At 60.1% G+C, this 13,749-nt stretch overlaps 1 protein-coding gene across 1 annotated transcript in view; it reads left to right on the top strand.

Moving 5' to 3' along the window:
• TSPAN18 (tetraspanin 18) overlaps positions 1-13,749 on the top strand; it is a 190,504-nt gene that overhangs the window by 151,929 nt on the left and 24,826 nt on the right. Inside the window, exon 3 of the mRNA XM_058305489.2 lies at positions 7,679-7,762. The gene's annotated coding sequence lies outside the window, so the exon portion shown is untranslated. The remainder of the gene's footprint in view (positions 1-7,678; positions 7,763-13,749) is intronic.

Genomic DNA, 13,749 nt, shown 5'->3' with positions numbered 1-13,749 from the left:
GGGTCTCCCTTACACCCGGCCCTGCGCCCGCGGCCCTCCTTGGGGTTCTGAGTCTCCCTTATACCCGGGCTCTCTGCACGAGCTGTTTTGCCCCCGCCAGACACTACATGCAGCAGCAGCTTCCTGTGGCCTTCCTCACCCTGGCCCCTGGGGGCCCAGGTGGTGGCACCCCCTTTGGCACCCTTTCCCGCAGGCCGGGGGGCTCCCGTACCCCTCGCCCTGGCCCAGACCTGTGCCCTTTCCTCCCAGTTCCCAGGCCCCCTTAATACCCGTGAAGCCATTCAATATTTAAATCTGAGCTGTGTGGCAACAGTCCAGCGTATTTGGGGATGGATTATCCAGCTTTTCAAAGAGTCTCTGGCTAGTTGCTCCAGACCCTCGGGGTGATGAAAGAAGGGGAGGGTGGGCTGGGGGCCCCTGCTCCCCTCTGAGGCTTAAAGATGCAGCTGGTGGTGAGAACCAGCGGAGGGACTGGGGGTCGGAGAAGGACTAGGCTTCCCCCCAGTGTTCAGAGTCTGAACTTGAACTCAGGGCTCGTGCCTGGCAGCTCGTCCTCTTCACCGCTTGCTTCTGCCTTGTCGGCCTGGTGTCCAGTAGCCGGGTCAGAGCACTCAGCAGCCTGGTGCCCGGGGACTGACGGGTGTGGGGCGAACCCCAGAGCTGCCCCTCACTCACTGGGCCCCCTTGGGACGCTTACCCACCTTCTCTGAGCCTCAGTTAACTCCTGATGACTTGGGGATAATGCATCTACCTTCAGATGATGCCGGAGATTTGCTCAGCAGGTTCCCGGCGCACGGGAAGCGGTGGGAGGCACTCTGCTGATAATATTGTATTTACTGAATTCCATCTGGGGGAACTGGCCAGGAGACTGTAGCCCCTGAAGGGACTCCTGGGTAGTGGGAGAAGGGTCACGGGAAGGTTTCGGCCCTGGTGGGGAAGGGCAGACAGCTACAGTAAGTTGCTGTTTTCCCAGCTCCCTGCCCCTCTCACGGGCTGGGAGCCTGGACACCGAGGTGCAGCCCTAGCGCTCCTGCAGGCGAGGCCCTCCCTCCTGGCAGCCCTCTCCTCGGCACTCAGATGGGGTCACCTCTAAGTTACCTTCCGGTGGAAGGCAGCCCCGGCACCCAGCTGGAGCAGACCGGCCAGGGACCCCTCACCCAGGCCCGTTCCTCACACACTGCGTCCTGTGGGTGCCCGTCCTACCGGTTCCCCAAAACGACCTCTTTCTACATTCGATTCCCAGAATTTAAATTTAAACAGCCTCCCCTGCCCGTCGCAAACCTCTGAGGGGAGCAGCGAAGGCTGCTACGTCCCACCCACTCCCAGGCTCCCTCCAAAGGCAGGAGGGTTTCTAGAGAATTAAAATCTCCCAAGGGTGTGGAGTGAGGGTTTTAATTCTGTGGAAAGCAGCCAGTGGCATCATAACCTGTGCCCCGGAGGGGAGGGGCCAGGGAGGAGGCCCTGAGCCAAATGCGGGGTACTGGGTGGTCAAGAGAACCCAGGCTGGGCTGCGGGAGCGACCGGACAGGGCCTGTGGGGTCGGCGCTTCGGGGTGGACGTGCTTTTCAGCCTTGCCAGAGCCCGACCCCAGCGGGACCTCAGCGTCCCCGCCTCCCCCCGCAGTCTCTGCACCTGGCCACCCCGACCCCCCGGGAGTGCTCCTGCTGGGGTCTGGAGGCCCGGGGGCGGGGTGCACACTGACGGACCCTACAGAACTCAAGGGGTCGGGGAACTTGAGGAATGCATGTCTTCATTTTCACTGTCTACTTGGAATTCAGCATTTCCGTTACGAACATGGGCAAGAAACCACGATGCTATCGGCAGTACTTGTGCCTTGATCATCAATCGATATAAACAGGTATTTTCCTATCACTTAAGACCAGTTGCAGATTCCTGGAGTTATCAGACTCTCACTAGATCTTGAACTGAATGCCCTAATAGAGCATTTGCATGACTCTATTGCAAATTTGTTCTTTAAAAAAAGTCTTGATAGTTGAATTAATAGTTCGGTGTAATTGGCTTCTGTTGTAAAGCTGTAATATTTTATTTTATGCCTTTAGAGGGGGTCCATAGACTTCATCAGACCATAAAAGGGGTAGGAAGAAGGTGAGGGACCCTGCTGGGGAGGCGGGCCAGGTGGCCCTTGCAGCCTGGCTGAGTCTCCCACGGCAGGTTGCCTGTGGTCTCTGAGCCGGTGCAGTCACAGGTCCGTGGGGAGCATTCCCACCTCCTAGGTCTTGGGAAGATCAAGGCAGGCTCTCCGTGCCCTTAGTTCAAGGCCAGGTGTAAGCTGAATGGACAGGTGGAGCGTAACAGAACCTTCCCGGTGGCTCCCTGGGAGCGGAAGCCCGGCTCAGGGCAGGTGAAGCATCGTGTCGCTGGAAGCCTGTGCTTGTGCGGGGATTGGCGGGACTGCCGCGGCCTGGAGCCCACGGGGGCCTCCGGGAGGCGGGGACCCCCGTGACCCAGCGGCATAGCTGGAGCAGCAAGGACCAGAGGAGCTCCAAGGCGGGGGGCCGGCCCTTCCTGCCCATGTGGCCAGTGGGGTTCCCACAAAGGCCGAGGGTGCCACTAAATGGGGAAGGAGTGAGAGAAAGACCGTAGGAACAAACGGCTGAAGGAAAGCCTCGTGGATCGGGGCTGGTTCCTGGAGAGCAGCGTGCTCGCGTCCAGGGAGTCTGGGGGCAGGCGCGCTCTGAAATCCCGCGAGGAAACAGCCAGGCTGCCCCCTCCTGCCCACACCACTTTCCCCAGGATTTTGGGGGTGATCGTGGGGTGGTCTGATCCCCCCAGCCCCACCCCAGCAGTCTGAATCTGCCTTTTTCCTCTCCGCTGGTGCCCGCGCCAGCTCCCAGAACCCAGCTTTCACACCGTGACCCGGGAGCGTTTCCCGGGCGGTGCCCGCCTGGCCCCGTCAATGCCCGCTCACGCCCTCCTCGCACCTCCACGCCCTCAGCTCGCGGGGCAGTGGCAGCAGGGGAGGCTTTCCTGGGGCGCTCGGCTGGGCCCGAGGGCAGGAGCCTGGACTGGCTCGAGCCGGGGGGCTGCCCTCCCCCGGACGCTGACCTCGGTGCCTCCTGCTGCTTCGGCTGCTCCTGGGTAATGGGCACCGGCCCGGGCGTGGGCTCTGGCGTCCTGGGCCCAGGACCTGCTGCACAGAGTGGCCTCCACTCTTCTGTGCTCACACCCACGTCCAAACTGCCCGGGTCGCCTTGCCCTCCACGCCCTGAACGCGGCAGAGCAGGAGACTCGCAGGAGGGGCGGGGCCTCCGCAAACGGGCACCGCCGCGCTGGTGCCGGCGGCAGGGGACGGGCACCTCCCGTGGCTTAAGTTCAGCCCAGGTCCTCGGGCGTGCACTGGGGCGGGGGTCACCCTGGGAGCAGCGGGCTCGAAGGCCCCAGGGACGAAGCCACGACAGGAGAACCAGGAGCCCTATTTGGTTCCAACATATTCTTTGACTTTGGGCAGGGGACTTCGTCTATCTGAGCCTTAGTTTCTTCACCTGTAAAACATGAGCACCCACGGATTAAGATGTCTTATGAGGCCACCTTAATATCCAGAGCTCCTGGTTCCAGCCCTGCTGTGTGACTTTAGGAAGACCCTGCCCCTCTCTGGGCTTTGACACCCTCGATGTGAAAAACGTGAGTCACTGCTCACTAAGGGTGCTTCTTTGTTGGAGGATCTGATGGAGATGGCCTCGCGTGCGAGCTCTGCAACAGAGGAAAGGGCAGGTGGCAGGGACAGAACACCAGGAGCTGGGTCAACCCACAACCCAGGGCGGGGCCTCTCCAGCCCCCTCAGCATTCACGGTCTGGTGAGTCTGGTTGGGGGGCCCGTCATCGGCATCTTACTGCATCCACAGCCCGCCCCGCACAGGGCACCGTTAACCCCCGGCGCCCAGCCCTCAGGAGCCTAATTAGATCTTGTCCCCGCTCAGCCGTGGCCACGTCTCCGCATCTGTGCCGTCGCCCGGCACGCCAGGGTTTCGGGCCAATTGCTTGTTCACGAGACTGTCTTCGGATGAGGCCCCGCAGGCGCAGCCAGCGAGCCGATCGGTCGAACCCCCTCGCAAGAATCCCCGTGACCCCTACGAGCCTCGGCCCCAAAGTCCTGACAACGCCGAGGGTGTGGGCTTTAGAGGCGGGTAAAATGTGGGCGTTGCGTCCTGGCTGCGGGACCTGCCCTGCCCGCTGGGCCTTGCTGTCCGCGTCTGTAAAGGAGCGCACCCCTCGCCTGCTAAGTCAGCGCCCACAGCACAGTGCCTCGCGCAACAACGGTGGTCCCTTCCCTGCCCTGCCTGCTCCCGGCCTCCCCGCCTCCAGGCTCCCCCGCCAGCCCCCTCGAGCAGGGAGCAGGGCCGTTGGCGCTTGGCTGCTTTACCCTGCCTGTTTAGCCCAGGCCCTGGGCTGCTGGGGCCACCGCCCTCTTCTCAGCAGCCTGTGGGCATCGTCCTCACTAGGCCGGGACTCCCCGCGGGAGCGGCCCGTCCAGGGCTGGCTGCGGCAGGTGACAAGGCGGCACTAGAGGTGCAGTCTGTAAAAGGCCTTCCCCTGGGTCATCTCGTTCTCACAATGACCCTGGGAGTTAGGGCTGCCGCAGAGAAGAGGAAATGGGGGCGGGGGGCGGCGAGGAGCCGGCCCGGGTCTCCCAGCTTGTCTCCGGCAGAGCCTGGCCTGGCTGCTGGAGGGGAAGGGTCCTGCTGGGGGCCGCGCCCTGGACCACAGCGCCCTCACCTGGCCGGGGCCGGCAGGAGACATCGCAGCCCGCCCAGGCCTCGTTGGCGGAGGCAGATGGGACCTCTCCAGCCCTCATATCTCTTTAGAAAGCACGCCCCGGGGCTGGGGACAGGAAGTCAAAGGAGTGATTTATGAACTGAGCTGTTCTTCTTAATCAGAGAGGCCCCCCTCCGCCCTTGCCCTCGCGGCAGATGGGCTGCACCGCCATCTGGAACCGCCGGGAGGGCAGAGATTATTAAAGCTGAGGGTTCGGCGTGACCCCCATGGAGGAACACACTGATAATGCCTTCTCCCAGCCTCAGTTTCTTCATCTGTAAAATGGTACCCACCTTGGAAGTGGAGAGGACGTGAGAGCACACCTGAGGAATGCACAATGCTGTTGGATAGTATTAGACTCGGTTATCACAAAATGTAGCCACTAACCTGAACTGGGGATTATTTAGGTGAAAAGTGCTGTCTCCATCCCGACCGAGCCATATGCCTGCGATTCTCCCCGTGCCCACCTCCCCTGGTCGCGGGGCATCCTCCTCTGTCCTGCAGATGACGACGCCTGTGTTAGGAGCAGCCCCCGTGGGAACAGCCTTCACAGACTCCCAAGTCTTTTCATATCCATGGTATCAGGAGCTCTTACAACCACCCAAATCGATATTCACGGATTTCCAAGGAGAACCTCGCATCTCAGGGAGGGGAAGGGACTTCCTCAAGGTCTCGAGGGGACTGGCCAAGGCAGGCTCCGTCCCCGGCTCTGCGGAGGGACCCCGCTGTCTTCCTCCAGCTGCCCGGGAGCAGATCCTCCCTGATCCCCAGAGAAACAAAGAGGATCGGCTCCTGGGCGCGGCGAGTGGGGAAGACAGAAGGAAAAGGAGGTTAGTTCAGGACACTTGGGGCTCCAAAGGGGAGTGAGCCCGGTTCAGGCCAGGCGACCCCCGACGGCATTCGAGGGGGCAGAGCCCCGTGGGGAAGACGCGGCGGGCAGAGCAGCGGGCGTCGGGCGGAGCTCAGCTTCTCTTCTGTGCCCCTGCTGGCTGACCTTGGGTGCCGCCGCCTGTTTCATCCCAGCCTCAGTGTCCAGAGGATGAGGGGCCCTTCACAGGACCGCTGGCCTGAGATGCCAGGCAGAAGGGTGACAGAGGGACCGGGGGAGCTCGGGGACAGGAGAAAAATGCCCCCCTCCCTGCTTCTCCGAGCCCTGCGGTGGGCTGCGGGGTGCAGCCCCTGACACTGACCTCAGGGCTCCCATCCCCAAGGCCGCAGAGACCCGCACTCTGAGGATGGAGTCTGCACAGGCCCCTCCCAGCCCAGCGCTCCCCCCTGGACAGAGCTCCAGCCCGAAGCAACTTGGGTCTTGTTTAAACCCAGGGCGTGCCCCCTGGGTGGCCGTCCCCCCTGGGTGGCCGTCCTGCTGGCAGTGTCCTGCCCAATGGGGAGCAGAGGACGTGGGACCCCCTCCCAGGGCGGATTTCAGGGGCTTCGTCACTACGCAAGCCAAATGGGGCCTGGCCGTCCCCCTCCGCCCCTAGCACCTGGCTTCTGTGGCTTCTTGCCTGCAGTTGCAGGAGGAGCTTAGGCTCTAGTTGCAGGAGGACTCTCGGCTTTGCCACTTGAATCTCGAAGCCGTGGTTTTCTTCTGTGAAACGCAGCGGTAATCTGCCGGTCAGGGCTGTTGGGAGGATTCAGGCTCATCCCCAGGGGAGCAAAGCACTTCCTGTCCAAGCTAGTTATGATCCGACTCCTGGGTTTGAATTCCAGCTCCATCACTTAATAGCTGTGTGGTATTGGACAAGTCATTTCCCCTCTCGAGGACTCAGTTTCCCCATTGTAAAATGGGGATGAAGGTACCACAGCAGATATGGGGCAGGCAGATGAAGAGCCTGCCGCGTGTTTATTTTTAGACCAAATACGGGTGCTCGCCCAGGGCGCTGCGAGCTCTGCCTTGCCACCTGCCAGTCTCCACCCCTTCACTCCCTAAGACTCACCTTCACCTTCCTCACTGCCCCCAGAGGAGTTAGCACCCCTTCCCGTGGCTTCCCCAGGCCTCTAGGATTATACATTTTCAGATGCTTACTGCAAGTCTCTTGGTATCTGTTTCCTTTCTCCCCATACTTCCTAATGTCGCGACCACCCACGTGCTGAGTGTGTGCTTGTTTGCATCTCCATTGCATGGCTCGATGCCTGGTGTGTAGTAGGCGCTCAGTATATGTCCACTGGATGGTGGGTGGGTGGACAGACGGATGGACAGATGGATGGGTGGATGGATGACGGATGGACGGACAGATGGATGGGTGGATGGGAATCTTTCAGGCACTACTTCTTCATTGATCTCAGGCTGGCTTGAACTTGAATCTGAACAGACATTTTGAAACCCAGAAATCTCCCCCTCCTTCCCCAAGGGCATGCCCGCCGCTTCTGATCTGTCCCCTAGCCCAGCGCTCGGAGCTCCCTGCGGGAGCGATAGAGCAGGAGTCGCCATAGGGGCTCGTTTGACTTCTGAAATCAAACCCTCCTCTCCATGGCGGGGGGCCGGCTCTCTAAGGAACTTCTGGCAAAGCCTTATGCAAGGCTAAGGAACGCTTTCCAACATCGCATTGCTCTCTCCTGGGAGCTGGGGTGTCCGGGGAGTGGAGGAAAGAGCCCTGCTGATGCCCTCTCTACACGAGCATTGCCGCAGAGGCCCAGGTGGTACCCAGGTGTGTGGGCCCCCACGTGGTCACGGTCCCACGCAGCCTGGACGAGGCCGCTCTGGGGCTGCCGTCTGGGCAGAAGGCGGGTACGCCAGGCAGGGCCGCCCGCCCGGAGTGGCCCCAGGTGCTGAGAGCTCTTCATTAGCGCTAATGGGCCCCCAGATTAGCCGGGCACTTAGGCTGAGTGTGTGCACCGCAGCGTCTTTAATGTGGCTGCACCTCAGTGACTTACTGTAGTAATTCAATATTTTCTCTTACAGGACAAGCTGGGCCAATAAAAGAAATAGACAGCAGCGCCTCTGACCGGGAGACTCCGTCCTGCCAAGGCCCAAAGAACTGCCCAGGTGAAAACTCAGCAGTTGCCTCCGCGCTCTCTGCCGCCTCGGCCCCATCCCCTGACACTGCGCCATCTCCCGGGCTGATTCTTTCTTGGACTGTCTGTCTCTTCCTGTGTCACTTCTTGCTGCTCTGACTGTCTATCTTTCCTTGATTGTCTTCTGTCTTTCTCCGCCTTTCCGTCTTTCTGGCTTGTCTTTTTCTAGTTCTCTGATCCTCTCTGCTGCTCTGTTCCCATTGTGTGCATTCATCCAGAGGTATTCTCTGATCACCCACCATGTGCGAGGAGCTGCTCTAGGCACTAGGACAAGTCCCTGCCTCTTTGAAGAGGAGCTTCTAGTAGGGGAAACTACATGTGCCCAGAAAACAGAAGATTGTGTGTGCTGCATCCACTGGGCACTGGGCTGGGCCACAAGAGGCAGGGCTCCAGCCCCAGATCCCTCACGAATTGGCTTTGCGAGTTAGCCAAGCCCCCTTTTCCTCTCTCAGCCTCAGTGTTCTCATTTTTGAAATGAGGATGCTGGGCCAGATCGGTGCTCCCCAACCTTTTCATGGCCAAGAACTTTTAACATGCTGGAGACTTTGGCCCTACGAGGGCTGGACCCTGCAGTGGCACTTACGCGAGCAGCAGTGGAGAGTAAAAGCTCTTAAAGACTTGGTTTTGTCATGCGCAGAACAGCTGGCTGCGTTGGGGAGTTGTGTTGTATGATGGACACCCATCTTTAAACCCGGGACCCTCACGTGGCAAGGCGAGGGGCCGCTGTGAGAGGTGCACAGGCCTTGAGGCTGCAAGATCCGTGGCAGTGGCTCCATGGCCCCTGTCATCGTCACTCCAGGGCAAACGCCCGTGGAAGGGCAGGTGGAAGCGGTCACAGAGCCTCAACCACCGCCCCTCCCTTGCTTGCCTGTCCTGTCCCTTGTTTTCCCGCCCGTGTGGACTTGAGCCCACACTGAGTCACACGCTATCACTGCCTATGATACCGGCTCTTGCGTTTCATCCCTCCAGGCCCCAAGACTTAAAAGCGCTTGTCTACCGAGCCACACTGCCTTTATCGAGGCATTTATCAAGTGTTTGTTAAATGTTCTCCTTATTTTTTTGTATTGCAAAGTCATAGATACCTGCTGGCCAGAGTTTCTAAACAACCTGCAAAACACAGCGTCCTCACCCTCAGGTCCTTTATTTTTTTTAATTTTTTTAAGGATTTATTTTATTTATTTCTCTCCCCTTCCCCCCGGTTGTCTGCTCTCTGTGTCTGTTCACTGTGTGTTCTTCTGCATCTGCTTGTGTTATCAGGCGCCACTGGGAAACTGAGTCTCTTTTTTGTTGTGTCATCTTGCTGCGGCAGCTCTCGGCGCATGCGGCGCCACTCCTGGGCGGGCTGCACGTTTTTTCACACGGGGCGGCTCTCCTCGTGTGTGGGGCACCCCTACGCAGGGGCGCCCCTACAGGGTACAGCACACCTTGCGCGCGGCAGCTCTGCGCATGGGCCAGCTTACCACACGGGTCAAGAGGCCCTGGGTATCGAACCCTGGACCCTCCATATGGTAGACAGATGCTGTATCAGTTGAGCCACGTATGCTTCCCCCGAGGTCCTTTAATTGTTCCCAAACCCAAGACAGGTGGCCCTTGAGCCGGTCTGGTGAGGGGATGATTTCTGAGATGTAACCTGAAATGCCGAAACCACAGTAGTTTAAATTCGGACTCTGGCCCCAGGGAATCCCGATTCAGAACCACTGAGCACAAATCCCGCTCCAGAGTCCTCCCCTCCAGGGCCCCCGTCCCCTGGCACGTGGTGGACTGCAGCGAAGGTCCCCGGTGTGCAGAGGACAGCGAGGGGAGCACGGCCGGGCGGGAGGGAGGAGCGGCAAAGGGCCGGCCGCCGCGGCAAGGGCCGTGCGCAGCTCCCCGCACCCGGGGCCCTAGGCCCGGAGTCCACACAGCCAGGACGGCTGGAGGGCGGGAGGCCTGCGCTGGGCACCCACCCACACTGCCCTCTCCCTCCAGGCCCCTGTCGACGCAGCGGAGCGGGCAAACCTGGGGTCTTTCAACCCTGACCCCGGGGAGGGCGTTTCATTTCCCCTCAGCAGAGAGACCCTCTGCCACCTCCACAGGTGCCTTTTGAACATCTTTTGTCGGGGACCAACAGAGCCCCTGGACCCCAAGTTCTCAGGCTTCCCTCCAGCCTGCCCTCCAGAGACCCTCCCTGTTCCCACTGGCGATCAGGCAATGGGGGACTGTGGGGTGATGCACGCAGCTTCTAGAAGGCTCCATGGGTGAGTCGAGCTAATGGCCAGATCCTGGCGGGGATCGGAGGCTCTGTGCCTCTGTCACTCATCCGGCCAGTTAGTTGGCTGTGGCATGTCCCAAATTCAGAAGCCCCTTGAGGGGAGGGAGCAGGCAGGCTTTGGCCTTTTGTCTTGGGCCTGGCAGAGGATGAGGCTCAGGAAACTGTTCCCCTGGACGGTGGGAAATAAAGTGGCACAGGAGGCTTGAACCCAGGCTTGAGCCTTGGAGGAGGACGGGTGGGGCCGAGGAGTCAGCATTCCTCACAAATGATGGTTAAGACTTGTGGCTCCAGATTAAGACAGACTTGGACTCAAATCCTGGCTCCAGTACTTCCTTGCTGTGTGATCTGGAATTGGTGACTCCACCTCTCTGAGCCTCCGTTCCCTCCACTGACGACACCTCTTTCCTAAGCTTTATGAGGATTAAAGGGGATTGTGCCTGGAGGATAGTAAGAACTGACCCTCTGCTGCCTGTTACTATCGCCAGCCACAACACACCAAGTGCTGCACTCAACACGTTCCATACGTTATGAAGGCGGTGTTATTTTGATCCTAATTTTACAGACAAGGAAACTCAGGTGTGCACCTTTCAGGAGCTTGGCCCGGCCCACCATCCACCCCTGTGGGCCACCAGAGCCCTCTTCCCACTTGCCCCTTGCCCTGGAGCTGGCGGGCGGGCCTCCGCATCTGCCCTCCGCCCTCTGGCTCACACCATCTGTTTTTCTACCTGACTCTTCCCAGGAGACACGTCGCCTTTTATTGCATTTGTCCGGGAGCGCAGCGCGCCCGAGCCTGGCCCATTGGCTGTAGTCTGTAATGGATGTGGTAGATAATAAGTACAGGTAGCTCGTTTATGAGCTGCCGTATTTATTGTGCCCCTTAATTGCTAAACAGCCAGAGCTGGCTGAAGCCAGATCCTGCCCTGGGGAGGAGCTCTGCCTCGGTGGGCGGAGGAGAGAGATGCCCAAGTCTCGCCTCCTGCGCGGCCTTCTCAGCATCTCACCGGGGCAGCCACTTCTGCCCTGAGGCCCCGTCCAACTCAGGGCCTGATGGGAGGCTGGGCCTCAGGAGGCTGCCCTGTCGGCAAATCCCTGCTCAGACGAAGGTGTGGAGGCCAGAGGGGGAGACGGCCTGCCCCAGGCCTCACAGCAGGGGCTTGCAGAGCGGCAGGCTGGGCTCCAGGTTCCCAGCCCGGGGCTCCCCTCGCCCCGTCCAGCAAGCCTCTGGCGCTGGGGCCGTGAGCGCAGGACGGGAGGCGGCCGCTGGCTCTCCACCGCCTGGAGTCTCGGCCTGCCACCTGTAGAGCAGACACAGCGCCTCTCACCTCTCGGGGTTTGTCTTAGTTTCTCGAGGCTTCTGTAACAAATGACTGCAAACTGGGTGGCTTAAAACAGCAGAAATTTACTCTCTGGTAGGTCTTTGGGTCCCGAGGATCCGTTCCTTCCGGAATTCGGAGGGCAAACCTTCCCGTGCCTCCCTCCTGCTGCCACCCCAGCTCTGCCTCTGAATTCTCATCGCCTCCTCCCCTTCTCTCCTGTCTAAGGACAGTTGTCATTGGATTTAGGGCCCGCCCTGGTGCAGGATGATGTCATCTCAGGGCAGAGCCCCCGGCCCCTGCATCCTGCGCAGCTCAGCTCTGGCCTCGAGATGATCTGGAGAGAAGGGCAAGCACACAGGACCACGTGGGACTGTCCTCACCCTGGAGAAAGCCACGGAGGGGAAAGGAAATGCAGGAGGCAAGAGCCAGTTGCTGCTTGAAATCCTCCGCCTCTGGTGCTTTCTAGCTCTGGGAGATGAGGGCGGCGGGTGATGCGCAATTAGCGTTCGCCTCGTGCGGAGGTTTACTTCGGTTGTGAACCACGTATCAATCCTGCTGTGTTCCAGGAGGATGCTGCAGGCTCTGGGGACACAGACATGACCTCGCACCTCTGACTGCTCACAGGAACACCGCTGATGGCTCTCTGGGCACACAGTGTGGTGGGGGCAGTGACAGAAGTCAGCAGAGGCCATACGTGGTCACACGAGGGAAGGCACTGAGCTCAGCTTGGTGGGGACAAGCAGGGGGAATCAAGGAAGGCTTCCTGGAGGAGGCAATACTTGTGACACACCTTGAAGGATGAGTGGGAAGGGAGCAGGTGGAAAGGTATCCAAGCAGGAGGGACCAGCATGAGCAGGGTGTCGAGGAAAGACCCCTGGGGAACTCCCCTTCGAGGTGGCAGGGGGAAGTCAAGGTGGGGAGTGTCAAGAGGTGGCTAGGGGAGGCCCCGAGGGCCTTGTGGTCCTAGCTGGGGAGTGGGTGGTGTCCTGTAGAGACACCCATCCTGGGCTGGGCGGGGGGGGGGGGTGGCGTGGCCCCCGTGCTTTGTGGAAAGGTCCCTCTGGTGTGGGGAGGTGACGGAGCAAGGGGAGAGGCTGGAGGCAGGGAGGCTGGTCCAGAGCCCGTGGCCGTGAGCGAGGGAGAGAGCAGGAGGCCTGGGGCGTCTGCAGGGCCCCTGGAAAGGAGGGGCCGGTGTCCCCCAAAAGCGCAGGAGGCAGATGACCTTTCATGACCTTGGGCCACTGCTCAGCTCAGAGAAGAGCCTCCCTCGACATTTGTCCTTCCTGGAAGGACCCCTTATGTCACCACTCTCGGGCTGTCCTGCCTCTCTCTGCCTCGGTTTCCACGTCTGGAAAATGGGCGCGACAATGGTGCTTACCTGGTAGGTTGTAGTGTCTTCATCTGGGATGGAGCCCGGCACACACCGAATGCTCAGGAAATCGTAGTATTTGCCAGGTGACCCCAGAAAAGCCCCACACTCCTCCTCCCCGCACCCGATTTATGAGAAGAACCTCAGGGCCAGGTTCGCTCTGTGATCCTTTTCTTTGAATGACCTTGAGTTTGTCACCTGGTAACTCAGGGCCTCAGTTTCCCCTAGCGATAAAGTAAGGAGGCGCTCATCGAAGGCGGGCTCTGAGTATCCCACCCCCTGGCTTAGCTGCTCTGCGACCCTGCTGCGCGTCCCCACTCGCTTCTGCCGCTTTCAGAGAACAATAAACCCAGGGAGCAGCAGGAGGCGGTGTCTCCCGCCCGGGGCCAGGGGCCGGGTGCCCGCTGCCCCTGCCCCTCACCGTGGGCTCCAGGCGCCTGCGCTGCGCCCTGGCCAATGCCGGGCCGACGGGGAGGACCTGAGAGGTGCCGGCCCGCCCCCCACCCCCAGCGGGCTCTGTCTCTGCTTTTCTCTCCACAGATTCAAATGCCCTTCTTTTGGATTTTTTTTTTTTTAGTTGCGGCAAAATTTATGAAATGTGAGATTAATCGTTTCAAAGTGTGTATCATTCGGTGGCATTCAGTACATTCACAATGTTGTGCAGTCTCCCCTGTAACTCCAAAACGTTTTCATCACCCCCAAAGAAACCCAGCGCCGGGCTTCTTGTACTCAGCGTAAGGCCGGTGAGCTCCCCGGCACGTAACCCCGTCGGTGCTTCGTTCCTGTCTGTGGCTGAGGGACCCTCCACGGCCTGGACGTACCCCAGCTCGGCCGTTCACCCGTGGCTGTACATCTGGGCTGGTTGCGCCTTTCGGCTGTTTGAGTAATGCCACGCGGTCCTTGGTGTACAGATTTCTGTCTACACCTGTTTTCTTCCTTGCGTGTACACGGAGTGGGATTGCTGGGTCCTACGGCAAGTCGACGTTTACCTTTCTGAGGACCTGCCAAACTGTTTTCCGCGG

The sequence above is a fragment of the Dasypus novemcinctus genome, chromosome 10 (assembly GCF_030445035.2).
Source record: "Dasypus novemcinctus isolate mDasNov1 chromosome 10, mDasNov1.1.hap2, whole genome shotgun sequence".
Classification (NCBI taxonomy): Eukaryota; Metazoa; Chordata; class Mammalia; order Cingulata; family Dasypodidae; genus Dasypus; species Dasypus novemcinctus.
This window is presented reverse-complemented; position numbering and strand designations above follow the sequence as displayed.